Source organism: Ptychodera flava, chromosome 16 (assembly GCF_041260155.1).
Source record: "Ptychodera flava strain L36383 chromosome 16, AS_Pfla_20210202, whole genome shotgun sequence".
In the NCBI taxonomy this organism is placed as follows: domain Eukaryota; kingdom Metazoa; phylum Hemichordata; class Enteropneusta; family Ptychoderidae; genus Ptychodera; species Ptychodera flava.
This window is the reverse complement of record NC_091943.1, coordinates 8,560,566-8,577,835: the sequence shown is the minus strand read 5'-3', so window position 1 is coordinate 8,577,835 and position 17,270 is coordinate 8,560,566. Positions and strand designations below refer to the sequence as shown.

The 17,270-nt window shown below is 36.2% G+C and overlaps 1 protein-coding gene across 1 annotated transcript in view; it reads right to left on the bottom strand.

The window, feature by feature from the left end:
- Positions 1 to 17,270, bottom strand: part of LOC139152724 (UDP-glucuronosyltransferase 2C1-like) — a 567,100-nt gene that overhangs the window by 82,464 nt on the left and 467,366 nt on the right. The gene's annotated exons all lie outside the window — the stretch shown is intronic.

Here is a 17,270-nt window from a genome sequence, read left to right as displayed (position 1 = left end):
TGGGCCATCCCACAATTTTCAACACAAGCCAATTCTATTTGCATTTTGTGAGTGTTGCAAAATTTATAATGAACGTAAATTGCAAAGACGTTTGGAAACCTTATAAACTGATTTTACTATTATTGGATTTAACAATTTGTATTTCCTGATAGTCTCATGATTCTTTAAATAACAGTAGTTTTATTATTAAAACTGAGTACTCTTGTATCTCTGTTATCTTTGAAGATGCATATTTTTCAGTCGTTTTCTAAGTCGGAAAATAAACTGAAAACCTTAAGGTATACTGTCACCTGTTCCAATTTTGCCACAGTTATCATGGAAGAGAAAATCTAACCAATCACAGATTTTAAGCGGGTGGCCGCTTTTTAAAACAGCGCCCTCAAATGGGCATTTTGAACACCACGGAACGCCCCTTTGACCATATATGGGCATATTTAGATTACGGGTGACTGTATACCTTTAAATATCACTATATGTTTTTGACCTACTGGCGATGCATGGACGACTGCACACGAACTTTAGTTTTATTAGCGTTTGTATTATGATTTTCTACAATAGCCTCAGTGTGACACAGAATTTCCATCCAGTCTTACAGTCATGTAAAACTTTAACGCTGCAGTTAACACTCTATTTTTTCGGTCTTTATCTTGTTCATATTTCTTGTTACTACAAAGCAAAGATGTGGAAAAATCAACTGATTTATGAAAGAAACGTTAACCTTACATGGGCACACCTTTTCTTACCGATGAAGGTGACTGGATATCTTGGTTTTGACTGCTGATGTCTTCAGTGGTGAATAGGTACCGTATGTAGTGGCTTTGATTCCGATTTAAATTTATTGAATTTATTTGTCACTTAAAAGATGATTCCCGCCACCTGTAGACCGAATTGAAAAAAAAAGAATATAGAGATATCTTCTGAAGAGAGGCAGAGCTCTTCGAATTATTTGACGGTCACAAGACGCGACGCATTTTGAAGACTGATCGAAGTTATGTTCTCCATCACGTAAGTATATTCGAGGGTGAAATACTAATTTTCTTTGCGCCAGTTTGAAAGATAATGACATTCGTTTTGAAAGTTTTGAGTTCATGGTCAATCCAGTGGTTAGAGTCTAAACAGCTACTGCGAAACATCTCAGGGTGTGTTTGGATTATTTTTATAATCAGCGCTGGCTTGGTTCACCTTATTTTAGAATCTATGATTGGTTTAACGGATTAGTTTGCGTAAAACATCGATTCATCGAACCACTCCATTTTTAAAAGTATTTTCGGTTTGCCTTAAAACTGTGTTGGCATACACTAAAAATCGTAAGAGTCTGCGCATGTCCGTGTGATTTATGTAGAATAGCATAAACAGGAAATAAACAATCTGGCTGTCGGTTCAGGGTCCGCTAGGTCACCATCATATGATTAGTCACCGTTAAAAACGGTGTCCAGACGCCAAACTGTAAGTGTCCCTTTTCTGCTGGTCCGGTAAGTTTAAATAACTACAAAGAATGGAAGCGTACTACCTTCGCAATTATTCACCGCTGGCGTTAAAATTCATAATGTTCATTGACAATAACATGCCCGTTCATGGAAATCATGCCAGTTGTTGTCATGTAAGGCAAAACGCCGAAGTCTTGTCGGAAGGCCGAACTCTAAAGCTACGTGCTACTTTCCAAGTTTCTATATGTAATGTGTTATGTAATAGTGATTTTTCACCAGTTCGATCACAGCAATGGGGTAGTGAAGTTGAAGCTGTGTTACCCTTTATGTGCGAGAGCTTTCCTTTAGTGTTTTTTGTCGTGGCAAATTTCCGTGTACTCTTCCTAAGAGTTGGTTAAATGGTTGAGATTTTGAAAGAATACACCGCAATCGTTGAAATATGACGAGCAATGTCAGGTGGCCATGGACGCGAGAAAACAACCCGATTTTCTATTTCATGTTTGGACGCGATGGCGAAATTGAGCTTTAGCCAAAATCAAAATGTCGCACTGTATATATTTGCCTAGCAACGATGCGTAAACAAAACGGAGTGAAGCTCAATGACGTACGATAACAACTGCTTGCAGGTAATTGACAAGTTTGGACGTTTTTGAAAGTAACCGAATATACCGCGACTGGACGTCAAGTTCATAGAGTGGAATGATGTGTCTGTAAACATCCACATCGTCCGAAAATTGTTGTCACTTGAATATGACTGACAGTCTACATTCGACTTAATTCTAAACGGGATTTGACCCTTGCACTATGACCCAATACCCTACCTGCCAGGGCCGCGGTGAGCAAAATCAGTACATGCTTATAGTTACACCTACCTAGGTATGGGAGTATGTTACACATTGTCTACAGAAAGAAAAATCTCCAAGAGCAGTCAATAACGTTTTCGTAAAAAATAGTATTCGAAACTATTTTTTCTGGTGTGCAGACATTTCTCGACGAAAATTTAATTCTTTTGCTAAGAGAGCAATTGGAAGAAAGCCCAACGGGCTTCGATATAGTGTGATTTGATTGTTTATTAGTTGGATTGCTATTGATTTTGAGACGGGAAGCAGAGGGTTTTACCAGCGTTCATCTTATACCACCACTTAACAAGAGTTAAGGTAGACCCTATTGTTACTCTAGCATTCTATTTGTTCCTTGGACCCGAGAAATTGTTTATTTACCTTGAATGACAGTGTTACTGACCAATTTTGATTTCTTATCGTTAGAATTGTGTGGATGGCATTTTCAAATCGTAGCAAAATGACGTTTGAGATAATTATTAGTCCAATGTACGCGAAAGAAGCTTCAACGTGTAGCAACATCGTGACCTTCGTTAATATTTCTGGAAATTCAACTGCGACAAGTTCCCTCGCTACCACGTTATTTCGTAAAGCTGGGTAGACCATCATCTGAAACAATGGCAATAGTTTTAACTGACATTAATCACCATGCAGGGGAAAATGTTTCTGATGAGTTGGGTGTGCAATCTCCAGCACTTTACTGGCTCGTCACATTTTCGACGAGTCACTGCATGTAATAACTATGTCACGATAATTATGTTCCTTCAACTTTGATCTGTGTATGATAGTGACTCAAAATATCCTCTATCACTTTCGACGTGTTTTTTTGTCATTTAATATGCAAATTTATTGCTACCAAAGTACGGGTCTCTGGTAAATGTGGTGATCTACAGCTCACATTCATTCATGCAGGCCGTCTCTTTGTCATAACGTGCAGTCTTGAGTATATCGTTGTACTACTGTTTTATTGTGTTTTCTGACAGCTTGGTTCGTAAGCAATATCAGTATGTTTGCCGAATAATGGACGACATATACTCTCTTTATTAATGTTATCTTGTAAAATACAATTTTTAGCGAAAAGCTCACTCTATGATCAGATTTATTAAACAGGTGATTTATTGATTAGTTGAAAAACATTTTAATGTAAAACAAAAGAATGTATTTGTGGTTCCCACTTCTACGGATTCTTCACACACGAACAAGAGAACGAGTAGGAACCAGTCCAACTTCACCGTCATAATTTCTTGTCGTTGGAGTCCTGGGCTAGGTATACAGCTAAGGGAGCCTTCAGTAATTACAGGGGGTGAGCCGGGGGAATTCCGCGCAAACCTGTACAGTAAACGGTGACCCTCCCTCCCTATCTTCCTGTCTAAAATGTGACCCTCCCCCTTGTCCGACATTCTAAAACTTGACTCTCCCCAACCACTGCAGTATTCTCCCCAGTAATAACTGAATTGGTTCAATTGTCATGTAAGTTTAACGGGAGGCTGGTGTTTTTGGACGGACAGTCGCAATATATCACGCAAAAATTTTTGAAAAGATACGGTACTTCATACATTTGTGGGAGAGTCACCATATTTTGTGCAACTATAAGAAGGCAAGATGTGGCTGAAATAGTGCTTCCTCCAAAAATATCAAATCATAATACATGGAGTCTATCAGGCACATTATTGATAATTTCCCCCACAAAACATGCCATGTCTGAGTATTATATATGTTTGATAATGTTTTTAAATGTACTTTGCTTGAATTGGGAAGTAAAATGTGCATTTGTGTACAAGAAATCGATTTTGAATTTCATATAAAATGTTGGTTCACTACTCAAGGCAGTCTATGATGAAACTATGAATATTTTTTCCAATACAAAAATAGGTAAATATGTGCATTTTTGTACACTTGATTATTTATATTAATATTCTTGATTAGACTAGAGACGTCCATGGTTGTGCAATAAATTTGATTTGGAATTTCACTGAAATGTTGATTCACTGTACATGGTAGTCTATGAGAGAACTATGCACAATTTTTTCCAATATAAAACTAACAATATCTTTGCATTTATGTACATTTGATAATTGATATACACTTTTCCATCTGTTGAAATGTATTTTTGTCTCTTGTCTTTCATCAGTTTAACTGTTCAAGGTGTTAATATAGGATACAACTGCATCTTCTTTTCTTGTAAAACTTATGGATAATGTGTACGTATTAACAAGAATCGGCGTATTTCGTTGGTGATTTCCTATTCAGGCAATATAACACGACAATCAAAGGTTTGGCCATAAAATCAGCTTCTGTCAAAAGTGACCCTCCCCCAAGATAGGTTTAAAAAAGTGACCCCCCCCCCCCGAACAGTTTTCTGAAAGGTGAACCTCTCCCAAATTCCCCCGGCCCACCTCCCCCCAATAATTAATGAAGGCTTCCTAAGTACGAAGAAGGTTTAATTAATATAGAAGGTACAGTTGAACAAGTCTACGGACCCTACAGAAATGGGTCTATGGACTAACTTTCCTTTTTGTAATAAGCCGTACCAAAACATTTGTGTTGTATTCACTTAAAGGAGGAATTTTGAATCCTAAGGCTGCTTCTCCGCCTTTAAATTGAAAACGAGGCTAATGCATGATAATGAATTCGATCGTTATCAAATTCGATACATACAACGACTATAAATTTAATGAATCACATGAATGTAGCAGTTCAATTTTAGAGTAATACATATAAACAGCGAAGAGCGTTTGAGCATGGACGCCTTCATCTCTCATTACTTTTTTCACTGTATTCCAACCAGGGCTGCCGTCCATATAAATATCATGCAAGTGGTTATCTGTCAATTTGTTCTCCCTCCTCACACCATATATACATTTACTAAAACTGTGTTCTTTCTTTCGCTATAAAAATATACTTTTTACCATTTCTCTGCTTGGTGTCAACGATTCCGGCTCAGGTATTCCGGTTCGTTTAGCACCGTCCGTGCTTCAAGTCACTCAAGTCGTTTAAGTCAGGCATATGTCCCCAGGGGAAGATATACTCCCAATATTATCATACAGTGGTATGTCGCCTAAGTTGAAATATCTCTTCACAAGTATTCCACAAATATGTTCTCCTGCACATGAAGGTTTCCCTTTACGTATGAGAACAATTCCTTTGTTACTGGTCCATATTGGGGTTGCGGGGTTGATCAAAGTAACCCGTGTTTAGTGCCTAGTTTTTATCGACATAATAGTAAATTGGTCAGTTTATTTTACAAAATGTAAAAACTCCTTATTTTGTTCAACAAAATACGATTAGATATTCATTGAGTAATTCAGGAAAAATTCTGTCGAAAATAGTCCTCTGTTCAGCTCAATGGTGTCTTTTTTCTGGAGTATCCCTTCATAATGCAAACCATTTCCATTCAAATTATGTATTCGCTTCACGATGCTGAATCCTTGGCCCGATGGTGTAGTTTCGACTACAGAAACATAAAATGTCAATTCTCACATTGAAGGAAATGCCCACCAATGAACAAAAGGCCTCTTCACCGTGCACTTCCTGGAATACAAATATTTCATACCTACAAACGTCCTACGTTTTGTTATAAATTTGATAATATTTTGTAAAGAGATATGTGCAGGAAGTTCTTTGGTTGTCCTCAAGTGAGACATATAAAACACAATGCTTATTTTGTCACTGTACTTTGACATTCTGCCCTCAGTTTTTGAAACGGTATCTCAGTTTCGTCACTGCGTATAGGTATTGAAAAAGGTTAATCATTTATTGCTAGCTACAAGGCTCCAGATGGGAAACTCGATAAACTGCCCCTTACAACACTTTGCAATAGATGTGCATTTGTTTGGCAGCAAAATACGCGTATCAGTTAAACTGAGAGCAAGATGCCATTCATTATATAATTAACTGGAAACACGGAGACTTTACACTTAAAATCAGCTGAGCACGATCAATGGAATTTATCTAAATGTCATGTTGCTGTCATAATAGTTTTACCGACATAGCAAACATAATTAGACACTGTTGGCGTTAATATACTGACGAAATTTACCGTGAATGTACTGCAAGATACCTTGTCATTTGCTTCAAGTGACCTCTATGTAACAATCCCATTCTCTTTACAGATATGAACCGAAACGTGCAGGTTGCACAGCAAACGTTCCCAAAACGTTTCGACGTATTTATCTGTCATAGCCAACAGGATAAAAATGGGCAGAGAGACTTGTACAAAATCTTGAACGCGATTACGATATATTCTGCTGCCTAAGTGAACGAGATTTTATCGGAGGCAAACCGAAGATCAGTAATATATTAGACAGCATTAAAAAGTCGCGAAAGACAGTTTTGATATTGTCCCAGGCTTTTGTACAGAGTTCTTCGTGCGATTATGTTCTGCATAACGCACTGACTGACTATTCTGAACGTGACCGACTATACCGATTCTCATAGAAGACTGTGGGATTCCCGAAGAAATTAATCATATTACGTACATTGACGCTGTGCGGTTGCGAGAATGCGACTACATCGAGAAACTTGTTACAGCCATTAAAACCGGTAATACTAATTTTTCTAGTGTTAGTCAAGTAATTCATTACTAATTCTGTTATAGATCTATGTTTGCATGGACAGTACTGAGGTTTTTCGAAGCAGCATTGAGTTTGATTGAGCAATCATAAATATACTAGCCGTCAGTAAATTAGTCTGCTTCTTTCCTTATTAAGACTTTGTCAGATTCTTTATGTTATTGCCACTGTGATTATGTATCATTACAATGCATCTACGAGGAAATCGCAGTGATATGATTTATGTTTTGGTCCTCAAAACAAAAAGACAATCAGATATTGTTCCCCATGATTATAACAATCTACGATACACAACTACGAGGCGCCAAATGTAAAAAAAATAATTTACATATATATATATATATATATATATATATATATATATATATATAATATATATATATATATATATGTATATATATGTATATATATATATGCGTGTGTGTATGTATGTTATATTATGTATGTATGTATGTTATGTATGTATGTATGTATGTATGTATGTATGTATGCATGTAAATTATTTTTTTTTACATTTGGCGCCTCGCAACACAACAGTGAATTGATCGTCATCTGTGACAAACCTTGATTACAATACAGCTAAACCTTCATGTTCGCGGTATCGATTTTGAAGTTTTGACTGTCGTCCAAAACGTCAAAGTGCGGGTGTCAGAACATTTCTGTTCAAGTTTCGCATAACACGGTTACAATAAAACCATGACATAGTTAAGTCTGCACGACGATGTACTCGTATCGAGGATCATGAAACGTCTAATGATATCATTTTTATTCCGTGGTATTTTTTCAACTTTGAAAAGTAATTTTATTGCGGTTTCTCTTTATTTAGAAAGGAACGATTCGTGGCCTAAAACTCGCCTCGATGAGTTGGGGAAGTACGAAGAAGTGTGTAGTGTAAGCCAGCGCAGCCCTTGGTTGAAGCCCATTGAAGGACCGGTGAGGATTTAATTTACGGTTCAGTAAACCCGATTTTAGTTTGTTGTCAGGCTGCATTCACAAATGTTGGTGGGAGGGGGAATGGAGGAATTCAGGGGGTGGGAGTTGAAAATTCTGGGAGTAATAGAGGGGGACTTGATAGTTTTTGCTCTGCATATGAGTGGGGGAGGGGTACCTGATAATATTTTGGTTCCCTATTATTTTTTACGTTTTCAGATTGCCAAGTTTGGCAGGTAATATTGTTAGCTCACGTATTAAAACACTGTCTGTCTGTCTGTCTGGTGGCACGATATCTCAAGAACGGCTTATTGGGTCAAACTCAAATCTAGTACATAGATTTGCTTTACAAATTGCAAGACCTGATCAGTTTTTGGTTGGCGTGGCTTAAATATTTTAATCTCATTTGCATAATTAATAATTGTAGGAAAAACATATACATTGACAACGGATGCATACTATGTGACTAGAATTGCTTGAAACATAGGTCACACTAGGATATGTCAGCGGTGAAAGATACTAGGATATGACATGTAAGTTAATTGCTAATTTGCATATTTAATGTACCTGGCCAGATTTGAATTAACTCAAGTCGGCATAGACTGATAAATCCAAAAGGTCCACTGATACATTTTAAAACGAATCAATTTAAGAATTTTCCCCAGAAATATTGTTCTACAAACTGCAGAAAACATTTCTATAACCACTACAGAATATTTATGTGTATGTCCAAAACTTAGAGTCGAACAACTACGACCGTACAATACATGTTTATTTTTTCTTCCAATGCATCCCTTATAAATGTGAAACTACATAATAGTTTAGGGGACTTGAAAATTTTGATCTTATAGATGGGGGATTTGAAAAAAATAAGATTTCAATCACGATTCCTCCAGCTCTTCACCATTATTTGCAAACGCAGCCGTACAGTGTTTTAGATATTAAGGTTTGGACACTAATATTTTTATGGTCACAGTAGCATAATTTCTTCTAATATCTTCATATGCTTCTATTGTAAACACATCAAAATTTCGGAGTTCCCAGTTTTGAGAAGTCATCCATTGCAGTTGAACGGTGATACTCATAGAAAAGTGACCTTCATGTACTGTGTCTCAAAAGCCTGTGCTCACGGTATGTTTCATGTACGTAAGTTTTGCTAACGCCAATCTAAAGGTTTGTGTAAATCGAGAAGCCACAAAAATAAAACGTGAAGCGTTCTACAAACGTAATATGGTTATCTTTCATTACAGCCATCGAGTGGATATCATAGTCTTTATACTGACAGCCATAAACGACCGGCAACGAATACAACTAGATGTGGTGTATGCCATACTGTGAGGAACTTTGCAAAGTCTTACTGTTCGAAATGTGATAAATTTTACTGTCCTCCTTGTGCACGGTCACATGAAAGAGGCGTCGGCACTTATCAAATACACACACTAATCTCTATTGAGGAATACAATAGCCTTTTTAAGAGACTCTGTTCTTTACACGCCGGCCAAGAGGTAAAATACTTTTGTCACGAGTGTGAAGCGCCAGTGTGTGCAGATTGCATGGCGACAGTGTATCACTCGAGACATACTTTCTCACCGCTGTCCGAAGTGATCCACTTTCGACGGAGTAAGTTACACAAAGCCGTCAATGATTTGAAGCTCAAGAGGGAAGGCGCCCAGAAGATTTCAGACAATCTCGAAAAATATGGAGAAGAGGCTAAATTGAGAAAATCGGAATTGAAAGTGAAAATACATCAATATGTTAAGGATATAAACTGCGAGTTACGAAGACAGCGGAGGACTCTTATGTTGGAAGTGGACGCACAATATCAAGTACATGAACGGGAACTTCATGCAAGAGCAAAAACTGTAAAAGATAAATGTGACATTTTGGATGAAGCCATACGTGACGCAGATGCGTTGACAAAAGAAAATGACGACATCAACTTTCTTGAAATGGAAAAAAATGGCAGAAGCAAATTAGAGGGCGCTCGTGGAGTGAAGATGAATAGAAGGAACAAATACGGGGGACCTTTGCCATCGACCAAATTAAACTTTAAGGAGAACTTTAGACTACTTTCCGATTTAAGCAGAGATGATTCGCTCGGCAAATTTACAGTAATTGAGCGTGTACCCAAGCAGCGGTCAAAAACACGTGCCAGTTACACATCACCTCCAGAGACACCACGCCAAGGGTCTTCATTCTCAACAAGAGTGTCTCTAATTTAAAATTGATACTAGCACAGGAAACAATTGTTCCCTTGCAGCTTGAAAAATCATCAGATAAAGACAGCTATGGTAGACTTGTTCGTGAGTCACCAGCACAACATACAGAGTCGGCTGATGTAAACTCGAAAAGAAAGTCGAGATATCCGCCGGCATCTTAAAGATCTTGAAGAGCAGGTCTCAAAGTAATAACTGGGAGTATTTAACTATAGTGTTATTGTAAAATTTTTCGCATTTCCTCAAAAATATTGAAATTGCTATATTTCCAGATAAGTTATCGAATTTGTACTTGTGATGAAGTGTACATATTTAATATTTGTGAGCAGCCTTTCATCCTGTTTCATTAAACATTGGTGATAGTGAATTCAAATGATAATGCTTTCTATGGAGTTTAGTTCAGTATAAAGTTTGAATTTATTGAATATATTTGAAATGTTCTCTGTTTTCTCAATTCATAGTTATTACTTTAAAGGGACTAAGTCGGCCATTTTTCGTGAATTTTGTTTGATACGAGATACTACTTATGTTGTTTGACATGATGAAAGATACTGAATGAATGGGTGACGCATGCACATATTCGACCCGGTTTTAGATACGATAAATGAAACCATCGCGAAAATAAATAAATGGTCATGACCATTAATTCATTTTCGCGATGGTTTCATTTATCCCATGTCAAACAATACAAGAAGTATTTCGTATCAAACAAAATTCATGAAAAATGGCCGACTTCTTCCCTTTAATTATCGTAGTTTTCATTAGAGTAACTCCGTTGCTCTGAAAACAATGAGAGAGTTGAGATTAAGAAAGTAGTCTTGCAACGGACATGTTTCTCCTTTCAATTCAGTCTTGTTCCAACATTTTACAACGGTAGCTGTCTAATCTTTGATAACGGCAAGCGAAAATTGAGTAACCATTATGTCAATAAGAAATTTACACAAATTATTCTGTGAAAATGTTTCTGTGAAAATGTTTCGCTGAAATAGTTTCTGTTTTTCACCGCTGAAGGCTATTATTCCGAAAGGCAAATCAAACGTTTGTCAAGACTTAAAAGGTGTATTAAGGGGAATACATTTATTATCGCAGTTCAATAAACGTAAAAATATCATTTAAGTGGAAGATGGTCTATGTACACAGAGGATGGATGACACGCTGTATGCGCAAAGGATAACTTTTCGGCGCAGTGCCAGTTACCATTTAGCATTTCCATCAGTGGATATCCTCAACTCATTATTTCAAGAATGGTTTTGTGTCATTTTCATTAAAGCGATTCAGAACGTTCACGGACTCCAAGAATGATTTAAGACCAATCTTGTCGCCTACCCCTCCGAAATCAATAATTTACGGCCTTGTGATACAAACTGTTTTGGGCAACTACTAGGCCTTCGGGCGCACACATGTTACTGTTAATCTCATGTCCATTCTCCATACAGAGATTGTAGCTAACCTAGCTTGGGGGTCTTACTGGCTACTCTAAAATTGTCGCCATACCCATTTCCTCAAGCCCCCCCCCCCCCCACCCGAAGTCAAATGGGCAACCCCTAATCGGCAACTATTTCATACAGCAGGGTTCTGCATGCGACCAGGTTGGATTCTACATCGTCGTAAACAAAAAGGCACACCCGTTTACGGCAACTGCTTTGCCTACTGTACAGTCCGCATTCAGATCATACAGCCAGGGACATGTGCGAGGACAAACAAGGCTACCTCGGCAAGCCTACGGTTACGAGGTGCCAAATGTAAAAAAAAATAATTTACACAATCAGTGTTTTTAGAGAATAGAAAAGATGGAAAATGTATATAGAGAGAGGAATTATATATATATATATATATATATATATATATATATATATATATATATATATATATATATATATATGTAACCCCCGGTTACGATTGTAAGTCATGTGATTAGGTCTACTGCGTGTTGTTTGAGTGTGATGACACATGTGTGGAATTTCATTGATAGCATCTTCACCCACAATGCATTGCAATGCTCTACTGATTTTCACTGCTTGAAGACAGTATTTTGGTGTGGATTTGGGAATTATTATCCGTTTTACTACCAAGAAAAATTCCAAGACAACGTGGTTGGTCTTTTACATGACTGTGCTTACAGGTATGTGTATTTGAATACTTTGGTATTGAAAGCAATGAACTTTTAAAAGTCTCAGAGTGTGAGACACACCCCTCAAGTTGAAACGTGGAAGGACCATGTGTTTCCCAATTAACGTGGAAAAGTTTCTAAGTTGTTATTCTGTAGTTAGTTTGATTCTAGTAGTACTTTATGATAGTAGTGAAGCTTTATTTTAGATGTTGAAATTTGGGTTTTCTGATTTTGAAGGAAATTTTCTGTGATTCTTAGTTCTTTGTTTCAATGGGATTTTTGTACAGTTTATTTGCTATCATGTTGACTTAGTCTCATCCTGAATGAGATTGTGTAAACAGAAGGAAACGCTTACATAATTGCCATTGGTCTTTTACATGGCTGTGCTTACAGAGTGGGTGGAGGGACGGTGAGTTAATGAATTACTGATAGACTGCGTGTGTTCCTATTGTGTGGCCTGAGTGAAGAGCCAACAAGGAGTGCCTGGAAGTGTTCGTGTCAATCATCAACTCGATTATTGCTACCAGGGTTGGAATACCAAATCCCCAGGGAGGATCGTCTGGAAGGACTCTGTGTGTAACGTAGTTTCCTATTGGATAGACTGTCATCGTCATAGCAACAGGACGGACATTGACCTACAACTCAAGGAGAAACCATTGTACAACTATCGGACATTAGCTAAGTGAATGAACCTAGACAACAGCCATTTTAGAATTATCTGGAACTTTATTATGGTGGATGAACTTTAGATTTTGCGCCTGGAAATTATTTTCAAGTAATACTGCTATTAGTTTTAATCATTGTAGACCAGTGTTTTTTTATTCTTTTATTATTATTATCATTAGTAGTAGAGATTTTAGCTGTAGTGAAATAAACCCCAATATAAACTGCAACGCAAATTGTACGATAATCATTCTTTCCTGTTTGTTGATTGTGTAATATGAACTTGGGTCGGGTTTAGTTGACTGGCAATATTTAGAAGACAGTTTTAACATAGTCTATGTATGTATGTATGTATGTATGTATGTATGTATGTATGTATGTATGTATGTATGTATGTATGTATGTATGTATGTATGTATGTATGTATGTATGTATGTATGTATGTATGTATGTATGTATGTATGTTATTTTTTTTTACATTTGGCGCCTCGTATACGGTCAGGGCAGTTCATTCAGTTAGCCGGGTTTCTAACCGAAGGACTGAAAACATAAACTCGTTGCCCGGACGTTTAGCTTATGGAAAGCCTCAGCTGCCTTAAGTTTACAGATAGTAGTATATTAGGAGGTTACATAATTATTTTATAACGAAAGAAAATCATTTTATGTGCCGACACTATATTTTTATGTGCATCAGACATTACTTCATGAGCAAACATTAAGATATTATGTGCTTCAAGTATTATTTAAGGTCAATTTACTATTATTTTATGTTCAAATAATATGATATTATGTGTCTATAGTATTATTTTATTTGCGAACATGAAGATATTATGTGCTTCAAGTATTATTTTAAGTTTATACTATTTATTTTATGTCCAAACACTGTAATATGTGCCTACAGTAGCAATCTATTTGCAAATATTAAGATATTATGTGCTTCAAGTATTATTTTATATCAGTGTACTATTATTTTATGTTCAAACACTATGATATTATGTGTCTATAGTATTATTTTATTTGCAAACATTAAGATATTATGTGCTTCAAGTATTATTTTATATCAATGTACTATTATTTTATGTTTAAACTCTATGATATTATGTGTCTATAATATTATTTATTTGCAAACATTAAGATATTATGTGCTTCAAGTATTATTTTATATCAATGTACTATTATTTTATGTTTAAACTCTATGATATTATGTGTCTATATATTATTTTATTTGCAAACATTAAGATATTATGTGCTTCAAGTATTATTTTATATCAATGTACTATTATTTTATGTTCAAACACTATGATATTATGTGTCTATAGTATTATTTTATTTGCAAACATTAAGATATTATGTGCTTCAAGTATTATTTTATATCAATGTACTATTATTTTATGTTCAAACTCTATGATATTATGTGTCTATAATATTATTTTATTTGCAAACATTAAGATATTATGTGCTTCAAGTATTATTTTATATCAATGTACTATTATTTTATGTTCAAACACTATGATATTATGTGTCTATAATATTATTTTATTTGCAAACATTAAGATATTATGTGCTTCATGTATTATTTAAGGTCAATTAACTATTATTTAATGTTCAAACACTATGATATTATTTGTCTATGGTATTATTTTATTTGGTTTGGTTATGGTGTTAAGGCTTTATGTTAATACCTTTAAGACCATTCGTTATTATTATTATTACCTCGCACTTTTGAACCACTAGAGGGCACCTTTTCTTGCATGAAATTGGAAATGCGGCCATTGAATGTTGACGTGTCAGTGAGAATCAACATTCATTAGACATGGAAGCCACTCTTGAAAGATTAAATCTGTCAACGTTGGCAGAACGTTTCTTAGCTGACAGAATCAAACCTGAAATGGTCCTCGACATGACGGACGCATAGTTGATCAGATTTGATTTGAGGCTATGTCATCATTCCTGCCACCTGCTAATACATGTGTAAACAGTCTTAACCTGACCCTCTGTCAGCCATCCGAAATGATACTCTTTTTGGGCTGTATGATATGGCATTTGCCAATGCCTGTTTTGGAAATGTGTGATATGTCTTTTTAGTCAGGAAAGTATTCATTTAGAGTTCACATATGCTTTGATAGTTTTGCCATTTTACTGGCCGAGATCAGTCTCAAGTATTGAAAGATTACAAGGGCATGAAAGTATTAAATTATTGTTTCTTTGCCTTGTTGTTATCTTTACATTCCAACATTACAGGCAACCGACTGAAACCACCAATGCTACCAATTATGACAAAACACCAACGTATGAGTTTGTGATTTGTGTCCACATGCCACAATTGGTTGGGCCCTTTCACATTGTATTCCCGTTGCTTTAGCCGTTTATTTTTCCTGGCATATACTCCATCACTATCAACTCTATGTATGCTATCGCAAAGTCGCATACGTTGAACTTTTACTCCAAATTTTTCCATGAGAAGACATGTTACCATGTTCTCACCACAGCTAGGATATTCTTGTGGCTAACTGATGTACATGCAAATCAAGATCCTCATCTGATATGCTGGAAAAGTTCATCTTACTGAGTCTATATGACTGCATTCTCCTGTAGATAGTTCTCTCCAATACAGACAACATGGATGTAATTTCAAATATGATGAATCCTTCTTCTAAGTGGTTTTGTAGTATGTCTCTGGGAATGAAATACTATGGTGCACCACATCCTTGAGGCACCTTAACAGGAGCTTTTGACCCACGTGATGTGCACATAGTGCGTAATGCCATCATTTCCTGGGAGTTGTGCAAACCGACTGAATGAAAGTCGGCGATGGATAATTCACAAATATGTACTGGCGTAATCTTCTCCTCTTCAAATTTGTCAACCAAATTGCCAAGATTAAGCCCCAACAATAATGTGGCCATTGCAGAACGTTGCATTTCAATGATGAACAATTACTATCCGTGTCAAACTGCCTGTTGCTGATTATGGACAACAGCTCAAAGAACTTGCCAAAGGGCATGGAGCATGCTCGGTTTAATCATGTTGCATCATGTAACTTCGTAATATACTGATTGTTTCCACACTGAATTAGGCTATATTTCCATTAAATCAGTGTTTCCACTTAGTGGCACAGCGATCGGCGAGACATAGAAAACGACCGGGCTAAGTGCATTTATTTCTTTCGTGTTTAAACCCCTGATTTCGTCCAGGTGTCACTCTAGTTGGCCTTGTTCGGGGTTAACAGGTCGCATGCAACTTGAAAATTGTGAAGTGATCAGATTGATCCCATAAAGTCTGTAAAGTATGCCCTGTAGTGGTTGCAAAGTGTGAGCTTATAAAATGACAAAGAAAGGTTATAACATACTAATGTAACAGCATAACACGATGGCAACACCAAATAAAATAATGATTACACACAAAATACATACACGTGTGCTCATAAAACAATATCGAAAATACTCAATATTATTTTTTCACGTAAGATATGCTGTATATAGATAAAATCATAGTGATAGCACAAAAACTAATTCTTTGTGCACGTAATATCGTAAAATTTGAACATAAAGTACCACTGCATAACTTAATATCATGCAGCTTGAACTTTAATTAATAGTAGTTAATCATCAAATAATGCTTTATGCACAACATATCCTACTGTTTGCAAATAAAATAATATTATAGACACATAACATCATAGTGTTTGAACATAAAATAATAGTACATTGATATAAAATAATACTTAAAGCACTCAATATCTTAATGTTTGCAAATAAAATAATACTATAGACACATAATATCATAGTGTTTGAACATAAAATAATAGTACATTGATATAAAATAATACTTGAAGCACATAATATCTTAATGTTTGCAAATAAAATAATACCATAGACAAATAATATCATAGTGTTTGAACATAAAATAATAGTAAATTGACCTTAAATAATACTTGAAGCACATAATATCTTAATGTTTGCACATGGAGTAATGTCTGATGCTCATAAAAATATGGTGTCGGCACATAAAATGATTTTCTTTCGTTATAAAATAATTATGTAACCTCCTAATATACTACTATCTGTACTTCTTGACACAATGCAACTAGTGCAAGTTTTCTCAACGCCATCACGCATCACAACTGTTTTGATCGTGTATAATATGATGTAAACATTGTCATTTAGCTAAATCGCCAATTCTACTTGATGGCGCCCACTGGCGCTCACAGTTTTGTGTCGAGTTGTACCGAGGTTCAGCCTTCAGCTTTTGGCCTTCAATCGACTGTGACTTGTGACAACTGTTGACGTTTTTGATTTATAGGCCTATAGGTTTTGCCCGGGATGTTTGCGTTTACTCAACGCTTGCCGCATTGCGCGCTGTTGTGCCAAGTTGGCGTTAGTAGTTGTGTAGTGCATTTGTACGACTGCTTAATACAACTGAAATAGTCAAGGTGACCTTCATGTACTTTCCATCGTCGTAAACCACGCGCCTCTTTACGGCAACAGCTCAGCGCTACCCGTCAAGAGATTTTT